The sequence below is a fragment of the Mytilus edulis genome, chromosome 10 (genome assembly GCF_963676685.1).
Source record: "Mytilus edulis chromosome 10, xbMytEdul2.2, whole genome shotgun sequence".
NCBI lineage: Eukaryota > Metazoa > Mollusca > Bivalvia > Mytilida > Mytilidae > Mytilus > Mytilus edulis.
The window spans coordinates 58,336,722-58,348,078 of NC_092353.1; the positions used below are offsets into that span (position 1 = coordinate 58,336,722).

Consider the following 11,357-nt stretch of genomic DNA (forward strand, 5'->3'; position numbering starts at 1 on the left):
TAAGAGGTAAGTTTTTTTTATTGTAAGAATGCATGCATTATGAACAAACACAAATACGAGAAAAATGTATCTGATATATGTATATGAATTAATGAGCATGTACAGAAATGATAATTTCAAATAGATAGAACTGTGGATTTCACAATTTTAAGATTCTTACATCAGGGCACCCAAATTACACCGAGTACCCAAATTGTACCTATTTAGCAAAACAGCAGAGGAAACTAACCAAGTTGTATTTTTATGATTTGACATTATGCACGTCTTTCAAATTATATGAAGATATGTCCAACGCTCTCACAGTAAATATCAGCAGATGAAGGAAGTATTCACTGAAAAAAGAAAATCTACGTCACCATGCGACGTCCACAAAAAGTCGTAATTTAAAAATGAGGAAATAAATATGTTGCAATCATAAATTTCTTAAAACATCAATAGAAATCATGGACTAATTTCAAATTAATCCAACTATTGGAGGCAATAAAACAAAAAATATGTTTTGCAATTTTCAAGGACGTGAATTTAAGCATGGATTCTATGATTATGTGGGTAATCTGCATTACATAATCATGTCTTGTTTATTGCTTGTTTCAAACCCATTTTTCTACGATTCAATATAGATTCAAAAATTGATGGAACTATATAGTGAAAAACGACACATCAGCAAAAAAACCAGAATAGTGTAGACACTTTTGTCTGGATCATAAATAAACGTAGGTGGCAAAACTGTCAAAATACATGCAATTGGGTATCCTCACGTCAAACAGTTTATACAATTTGGATATGAAATTAAATTAAAACAACAGGATTAAAAGTCTTAAACTTCCATAATCAACATTGTCCAAAATGTTTTTCGAAACATGCAAACCAATGATTTCCAATCTTTCTTTTTTCGGCCACACACCAATACCTGTTACTACTAGTTGATGAACAGGGATTTAGTGCACAGAAAGTGACCGGTCCGCATCTCATGGGATTATCACCAGTATCACAAAGCGCATGCCCAGCTGCAGTAATGGCAGCTTCATACGCAAGATGTTCTTCTGTTTTGTCAGGTTTAGCAGCTTCCCATCTTTTGTCATGATCAGGGTTATCTAGTGTTTTATAAAGATGACTCGTTCTCCCGCCTGAAGTATGTTTTTGATACACTACCCCATTTAGTGTATTAGGGTAACTCATGTGATTCATTCTGTTTATAATTGTAAATGCAACTGCAAGTTGTGCATCTGCTGGTTCCCCACTTGCCTCACCAAACACGATACGTCCAACCTTTTCCTTGTTAGAAGAATTGCTACAATACAAATGATGATATGTCACAAAACGTTTAGAAAAAAAATGAATTAAAAAACAATAAGCGTGTGTACCTAGATTAACCGTGATCAGTAACTCTGAGACCATGAAAATGAACGGCCAACAGTTTACCAGTAAACAAATCCTTCTACCAAATATTATACAGGCGTGATGATAAACCGCAATACTAGTATTAGATTGAAAATTGTAGAATTTTCGTTAAACACATGTGAATATAAAAAAGATGTTGTATGAATGCCAGGGAGACAACTTCCCCCAAGAGATCAAATGACACAGACATTAACAAGTACATGTCACCATATTTCCTTAAACAATGAGCAAAGTCCATAAAGCATGTGAGTATGTATAACTTCTCTTTTTCCGAATTTACCCTTGCCCAATCTCCAATACCAACTGCAGATTTCGGTAAATACATATATTTTAACATTTGCCTGTGTAGAGGAATTTAAAAAAAAAAACAAGAATATAATATGTTACAGTTATATGAAAACATCATTCGTATATTTTATCAAAAAGTATATAGTATTCTAAACAAACTTTCCCATACATATGTTGTCTAGTTGAATATCAACCACATTGATAGTGATGTAAAAATTTAAAAGGTGGCACATACCAAAATAAAAATATTAACTCTTAAGCCATCAAGAGTGACCAAAACACGCCAAATCAATTGACCGTTTCAGAATCTAAAGGACTGTGGGTAATCTCATTGTTCGTACACCAAAATGAAAAAAAAAACGTTACGTGATTGGTTGAATTTCTATTGTTTTGGAAGTTTTCAACCAATCACGACGTTTTGGTGTACATTTTTGAAAATATTACCCAGAATGCATTAGATTCTGAAAGGGCGAATTAACAATTAACACAACACTACTTAATACACTATATACAAACTGTGCAACACGCACCCAACCAGGGGCGATCTTTATCCTGTTAATCGCACCAAATGATGATCAAAGATTAGCAGATCGTAAGTGTTTCTCAAGACATCAAACATCCTTATTTCAATTGAAATGAGACAAGTCAGGAATATGACAGTTTTTGTCCATTCGTTTTTGATGCGTTTTGTTATTTGATTTTGCCATGTGATTATGGACTTTCCCAATTGATCTTCCTCTAAGTTCAGTATTTTTGTGATTTTACTTTTTATAAGGTTTTAATTGAATAACTACAAACACACAGTTACTGTCTGTAACTAAAAAAATAAATTTTTCATATTTTGCTGTGTTGTATTATTTTATAAACTGTACCATATGACTTGTATTTGTATGTTTTATACCTTTACAAATGTTATTATCATCATCGGTATTTGTCGTTCCTTTGATTGATACTGTAAACATTTTTATGTATTTCTACTGTATTGTTTATTTCCTCAACATATGTAACTTTGTAATTTTGTAATATTGTATAATGACTATGTTCTTCTGTGTACCTTTGTATCTACAGCAGTTTATCAGAATAAAGTATACATATATACAAAGCATTACATTAAATTCGATTTTGTATTTTATTATTAAATTCGCCTTGTTGAACTTGACTCAAAGTTTGGATATTTTTTTCTGACATATTTATTTATCTCAAAGTGTAGTTTTATATGTACTTAAATGATTTTTGATGAACGATTCTGTCGTAATCATCACCAATATGGATGATGAGAGAATAAAGTCAATAGCTAGCTTCAATGAAAAGGGCGTGAACCTGGAAATTTGAACTGATATAGGAAACAATATGACAGACATTTAACATTAATAAAGGTCGTATATGAAACCTAAATTGATTATTTGTCAGTGTTTATTGAATTTTCATTATCGAGGTGTCTATTTGAAAATACACCTTCTATTTGGACCTATTTGCGTATTCACATTACACACAACTAAATAGATGCCCACCAAAAAAGTCGTCTTTCCTTAAGAAAGTAATCAGGTTGATCATATGGCGTAATACGTGTACACTTATATTTTTGTATTTTAGCGTTTATGTAATTTGTTACTTACCAAACTGAGGCACATATGTTATGAACTGTTGCTAAAATCACTAATAGGCATCTAAAGATGTTCATCATTGCAGAATCTGATCACAGTTGTATATGTAAAATAATCCTTCTGCTGAAATGATATCAAAGTTTGTTGTATATTTACAATTTATAAATAGAATAAATCTTGTAAAAGATGTTAGCATTTTTAGAACTGAAATTCACATTTGTAAATATACTTCTAACTAAATTGAATATAGTCAATTATGACGTGTGATATGTGTGAAACTGTATCTGCTATTCTGAGATTATCTCAGCGCTTTGGTAGGTTTCGTTTTGCTTAGTTTTCAATATTTTATGTTCATCTTTCTGTCGTTATCTGCCCATTACTTCTTTTAAAAGACAGACATTTAAAAATAGGGAATGGAAATGGTGAATAGTCAAAGAGACAACCAAACCTGAGAGCAAAAGTCAGTCGAGGGCCACCAAGGGTCTGCCGCACCCGGAGGCGAACTTCAACTGGACCCTTAACAAATATGTTTACTAGTTCAACGAAAATGGATGTCACACTAAACTCCAAAAACATATATATAAACTAAAATTAAAAGAAAAACATACAAGACTACAAAAAGTGAGAGACTTCTGACTTGGACAGGTGCAAAAACATTCCGGTGGAAAATATTTAACACGGCTCTGTGTTGAAGGCCGTAATTTGACCTATAATTGTTTGATTTGTGACTTGGATGGAAAGTTGTCTCCTTGGCCCCCATACCAAATCTTCTTATACATATTTCTGAGATCTCAACCCTCTTCTTCACCTCTAGCCAATGTATAAGTATCAAACACACAGCCATACGGTAAAAATCTGTTTAAAAGAAGTCCGAGTCCGATTTAAGGGGGTAGACCTTGGTTCAGGGAGATAACTCTTTAAATCAGTTAAGCGTTTGTAAAAGTCAAGTTCATCAATGTATTTTAAGCATTTACCTGAAACAGATTGAAAATAATCTATGTAACCTAGAAGCTTAGAATATATTTTTGAAAATGGTTGACACAAACGTACTGGTGATTTTAAGAGTTATTTCCCTTAACCTAGGTCTACCTCCTTAAGAATAGGTAACGAAAGAAACTGAGCTAAATTACAATGATAATAAATTAACAAAGGATAACTAGCACTGGCTAGCCAGTTCCTGACCTCATATTTCTCTATGATAATTTCTTTTAAAATACTTATATTAGATAAAGGAAAAATAGATATTACTTCACCGTTCAAACTTATTCGCAATTAAATTATTTTAAATTTACATTAAACAATTTTAAAAGTTCAGAATGAATCGTAGTCTATCTAGTAGACACAAACATTAGCTTACTTATGTTCAAATTTCATAAAAAGAAATCTTAATAATTCTAAGTTTAGTTTTCGTTCATCGTTTTCCATTTTATGAACGTTCTTGAATGTTTTACATAAAATATTTTATAAATTCTAATAAAAAAGAGAATTAGTTATTATAATAATATAATATCAAAACTTACATTCAAATTAAGAAAGAATTATCCACAATAATGCTACAGTATGATTTGTTTCAAGTTATGTATTCCTTTTCCGGGTCATGCTGTATCCGTTATTCTTTTACAATTTCCTTATCAGCGATAATTTCTATTTTGATTCTTATTTTTAATTTCCCAGTTTGTTTTGCATTACGCATACATTTAAATTAAAACAATGAATCCTATGATATGTTATAAATGTCAAAATTGTCCATCAATTTAAACATATAAAAAGCTATTATAAAGTATTTTTTTCTAAAATGTTCATTTATGCTAATACAAACAAATTATCATATTATATACAAAGTATATCCTTGTTCTTTTCGCATACCTTGCAACAAGCTCATTCGGAATTTTTGAATGTTTTTTATTTAATTTCCATTGTTTTATTAACTTACCAGAGCAACTAATATCACCTTTGTTTTCAATGAGGGTCGTGTTAATACAATATAAATATAGTCTATGTGGTGTTTTTTTTATACTGTTGTTTTTTTATTTTTTTTATTTTTTACGTTTTTGTTTCCTGTCATGGTGTTGTCAATAGCTCATCGACTTTGTCTTTAGTGATAATAAACATGTAGGAGGCTCGTTCAAAACTATATTATCAGGTATAATCCATCATTTTCTTCTTACGAAAATGCCTGTGCATGGCCAGAAGTATGACAGTTGTTGTCCATACGTTTGATGTGTTTGGGCTTTTGATTTTGTTATTTGATTATGAAATTTTCCGCGGAATTCAGTTTTTTTGTGATTTTATTTTCTACCATCATAATGAAATAAGATAACTCGATTTAATATCAAACGATATACCATTCTTAATCGTTATGAAACCTATTAATATTGCCCTTCCAATAACTATAGTCTTATTTGTTACTTCAAGCGAAGCAAAACCAACAGTTAATCTATAAAAAGCATGTACTTTTATACTGGTATCTTTATCAATAATACTTGGGCTGTTCAGTGCTTAGTTATCAGGTTTCACCAGGCCAATAGCCCATACTTCTGTGTTGACATGAGTTATCATTGATATGGTCATTTTATAATTTTACTGTTTACAAAATTTAGAATTTTTGAAATACAAAGGTTTTTGTTTTACCTCAGGAATAGAGTACCTTAGCTGTATTTAGTAAAACGTTTAGGAATTTTGGTCCTCAATGCTCTTCAACTTCGTACTTAAGTTAGCCTTTTTAACATGTTTTGGTTCGAGTATCACTTGTTTGTCTTTGTAGACGAAACGCGTGTCTGGCGCAAATGCAAAATTTAATCCTGGTGTCTATAATGAGTTTATTTAGCACCCTTTACCTACGCTTGAAATTACCAGGTACCACTGACCTATTTTGTAAATTTAGATACCGATAGATAACAATATTTTTCGAAATTCTTTTACACCTGTGACATTATCTACCAACAATAAAAGTTTTTAATATCCAACGACAACTTTTAAAATAATGTTAGGTTTTTTCAGCTTTTTTAAATTGCAACTACAGATTTCACATTATCAAGGGCAGTCAAAACCACTTACAACTTAATATATAAGAAACAACCATATACTTTGAATGGTAATATCCCAGTGATTAAAACACCGTTGGATGAATTAATGCGGCGTTATATAGCAACATGTATATTGGACACAAAAGAATATACCAAACAATCTCATCCTGGATAAGTAAATTTTACAAAGGACGAACTGTTAGCTGACCTGCTCAAATATTTTTTCTTCGAACAGGTTACACATCAGTTAAACATTAGGAATAATAAACATTACAGTTCTTTGTTTACCACCAGGTGAGCAATGATGATATTAATTCAATTTGTAACTATTATGAAACAAAGTATTTTCTACAATGAACAGGACCTATTAATATACCTCTGACAGCTTTTGTCATGTTATTCAACTTCTGTATGTTTACATGCTTATATGTAATAAACCATCTTTCAAGTAAAATTTAATCGTAATTCAATTTAATTTATAGTTTCGATACAAGTACATGCTTGTGATTTAACTCTTTTTAATATACAGATATTTAGCAATACCGTTGAGGGTCAATCATGCGTTTTCATGTGTAATCGTTCACTAAGACCTCCCCTTTTTCCTGTTGTTATATCAGGTAGGGGTTTGCAGCAAAACTTTGTCGAAAAGTTGTTAAATTTAGAAAATGATGAATATGAAGGGAGACACAAATATGTTATCTACAAGAATTGTTAACATCTTTATATCAAGTAGATATTAAAAAGAATACATTCGTACTTTCCAGTCAACTTGTTTTTTATAATTTGTTCTCATCAACTAGTATATCATATTATCTATAAAGTCCGAACTCAATTTGTTGGATCTTATGTCATATTAAAACTATCAGGAACCGTTATATTACCATATAATACTGAAGTGAAGTTAAAATATCTGAAAATCGAAAGTCAAATTAGAGTAACTTGTCTCTTTAATAAGTATTAACTTATTTATATCAAATGACAAGGTAGACTAAAATACTTTATACTAATAAAACTATGGAATTCATTTAATATTAATTATTGTAAAATTTACATGACGTCATTCTGGAATGAAGTTATATGTAATTAATCAAACGTACGTACATATAACACATAAACACTATATGTAAAGAAGATTTATAAATTGTATAAAGTAAGTCTGCATAATCAACTATATGTTAGTCCTCCTTTTACGATGTTAATTGTTTATTATAAATTAAATTTGTAATATATCATGCTACGAAGGATGTATAGTTACAGTAATGGCAATTACACTTTTTATATCTAGACGTCATCGTAAACTTATGACAAATCATCTACTGCCTATTGACGTCCAGAAGTGTTTTTTGTTTTAGTGAATTTATGTTTTTTTTTCAAATATTTATTTATCATTAATAATAGTAAATGCATTTTGAATAAATTTAGGTACAGTCTTTTTACTTTTAAGATAATTTACGTCATCTTTTGAATTCTGGTTTCATTTTCAGCGTTTGTAAATTTGTTTAAACAGATTGTTGCAATCATGTTACTGTTTTTAAGTTTTTAATATCAGTTCGAAATCTTCATTTTACCAAGTTTTTGCGTAGTGTCCAATATGTCGCTAATACAAATATGTGACTGATTATTTCAAAGTAATTTTTGAAAAATCAAACGTAATATCTTTGTCAACTTTGGTTGTAATTGATTAAAACTTAAACATTTTTTGATTAAACTTACTACAATATTTCGTTTTTATGAACTTTTGACAAATAATAATGTAAATATCTTATTTTACTACGATTTTTTTAATATAAACTTCATAAATATTACAGGTCTTATAAATAAATCTATATTTACACGTTCTTTTTTTTTTTTGCATTTCGAATTTTTTTTTAATTTGTTTTTCGGTGTAAAAGAGTTGACTAAAGCAAAGTTTGTATGGAATGGGGAAGTGCAATATATTAAAATTGTTTGCACAATCAACTATTTTACTACCTCTCAAACTTATAAAACAGAAGTATTCAATTGTCAAAACTGTATTGTCATGCCACATTAACGAAATTAAGAGTTATATTTAGTTTTTCGTTTGTTTTCTATGCATTGTTAAAAAATTATTACGGATAGCTGATATGTTATACGGAAATAAAAATTTAAAAATAAACAAACTTGCGATTGTTGTCGGCTAATCAAAATTGAAGATTCTAATGCATGTTTTTTAATCATGTAATCTATATCATGTACGTCTAAATATGTGACAACTTTACGACAGAAATTCTCCATCGGATAACTCGTGGTTGTTCCGTGCAAACACCATTACTTATATATATTTTGTTTTAAATTTGCCTAATAATGTCAGATCTGCAAATTTGCGTATATATAATTTAATTATTGTTATAATAAGATAAAATCTCATAATAACAAATTGAAAATATTTTGACACCAGTGAAACAAATCTTTAATGACAACGACAATCAAATTCAATAATCATTGGTTTTTTTACCTTTCAATACAGACAAAGGAAAGGAAATCACTAAATCTCACATTTTAAACGAATCTTAGTAATACTGTTAAAGATTTTCATTCTTAAATATAATGAAAAAATTATAAATATTAGATACATAAAACATGTAATACAATTTCAAAAATACCGAACTCCAAGTAAACGGAAAATCACTAACCAAACGGCAAAATCAAAAGCTCCAATATGTCAAACAAATAGAAAACAGATTGTCATGTCCCCGACTTCGTACATAGGGATTTTATGTATACAATGCATTGATTGGCTTGAACACCACTTTCATCACTATTGTGCTTTTTTGTGGCCAGAGACAACCACAAACCTGATAAAAGAAACCTAAAATTGAGAATGGAAATGGGGAATATGCCAAAGAGACAACAAGCCGACCATAGAAAAAACAACAGCAGAAGGTCACCAACAGGTCTTCAATGTAGCGAGAAATTCCCGCACCCGGAGGCTTCCTTAAACTGGCACCTAAACAAATATATACTAGTTCAGTGATAATGAACGCCATACTAATTTCCAAATTGTACACAAGAAACTAAAATTAAAATAAAACAAGACTAACAAAGGCCAGAGGCTCCTGACTTGGGACAGGCGCAAAAATGCGGCGGGGTTAAACATGTTTGTGATATCTCAACCCTCCCCCTATACCTCTAGCCAATGTAGAAAAGTAAACGCATAACAATACGCACATTAAAATTCAGTTCAAGAGAAGTCCGAGTCTGATGTCAGAAGATGTAACCAAAGAAAATAAACAAAATTCCTAGTCAATAAGAATTGGATTTGGATGCATCTGCCACTTACTAGATTAAAAATGACGATCTCAGTGGGGACAGTCAAGTGATACAGTATAGATCTTCACATAAACCAAATTTTGCATTTTCCATAATTTTCCATGGGTTCATATGTCATCCTGCGTCGTCAACATTTAAATCTTCCCTTCATTGAATCATTTTCATTCAAGTTAATGTCAAACGTAAATGATTCAATCAGCGTAACCGTAACTTCAAAAAATAACAAAATAGTATAACAAAAATACCAAGCTCCGAGGGAAATTCATTAGGGGAAGTTCATTAAACAGACACTATCAAATTCACGGAGCATGTGAAAAACAACTACCTCATTCTTGTTTTTGTGTCAGACGAAAATTGTGATTTAAACCTGATTTTATAGCTAGCTCAGCCTCACACGTGTATGAGATTAGTTTATAGTTTTATTGACAAAATTTGGATAGCAACCCAAATAGTCATAATAGGTTGATTTGACAATAAGTAGAATACGGCACCCAAAACTGTGTCATCATACGTCACAGACATACAACATTCAAACAAATATACAAATTAATCTAACAAAAATGCCAACAAAATTGGAGTACATTTGAAAATGACGTAGACAAACAGTAGCCACACACATGATACCCGCTTACCATGAGTTCCTGCCATCTGAAAAAAGTTGGTTATCATTCCTGGTCCTCACAACAACATACTAAACAACTGTTGGTTTTTAAAGACGTTGAATGGCCGGTTAGCTTCCCACATATGGCTCGGTGGTCGAAGGCGTTTGTTGAGCTTTGAATATTCTGTTGTCGTTAAGTTCATTCACCATTTCGGTTTTTTAACGTGTTGATGAGTATTTTAATTTAGTTCATTTACTGTATAACGATGCTTTCAGGGACAGACTGGTCAGCTGTTTGACTAACTTACCACTATGATGAAGTAATGGTTCACGAGTCTCGAACGTTGTGTTAATAGAGGCAGGAAACATTACCAGGACAAAAGTTGTAAGACAATGAAATGGCGGCCAATTATTTAACACGAAGGATTGGGTTGATTTCTTTCATCGACAGTGATACATCGAGTTATCTATCAGTAAACTAACTTCGCATATAGCAAGTAAAGATGACCTGACCAAGCACGTCCGTGCAGCTGACTGAAATGTGATTTTTGATAATTCTTGAAGCAACAATAATAACACCAGTTCAGAGAGATCTTCGAAGCGAAATCTCCAGACAGTTTGACTGGAAAACTAGATGAACAAAGAAGCATGTAGCTGTGAAAGATTTTCACTGCTTTATAAAGCTGCATGAACAATGTAGTTGGAGTCAAAGTCATCACCACTTGCAAGTACGATATTATCTTTGAAAGCAAGGAAACTGTCTCTCCACTGCAAGCAGTATATTATTTTATATTGCACTATGAGCTGTGCCTTCAATGTCAACACATAAATTTCTTATTTGCTCACAATAAAATATTGTAGGATCTCACATCTTTTTACTGGAAATGAATAATCAATGTAACTGGTCAATGCAGGTTATGCGATTCCATGACTTATTTTTCAATCTCTTCAGGCTCATCTTCACATGAAACTGTGGACGCCTTTCGTTAAAGATATATAGATAAATTTGAATGACCACAAAAAAGGAAAAAGTAAATAGATATATTACATCCTTCATCCCCCATTGTGCAACATAAGTCGACGTATTTCTTGTATTTTAATTTTTAACAAAAAATTGTGACCATAAAAGAGGGACGAAAGATACCA

The 11,357-nt window shown here is 31.2% G+C and overlaps 1 long non-coding RNA gene across 1 annotated transcript; it reads right to left on the reverse strand.

Annotated features, from left to right (window-relative positions):
* LOC139491546 (uncharacterized) lies at window positions 1-5,023 on the reverse strand. Its single transcript, XR_011656570.1, has 3 exons — window positions 4,814-5,023; window positions 3,306-3,416; window positions 1-1,291 (listed from the first exon to the last, which is right to left on the reverse strand). It is a non-coding gene; the product is annotated as an uncharacterized lncRNA (long non-coding RNA).
* Window positions 5,024-11,357: the final 6,334 nt, after the last annotated feature.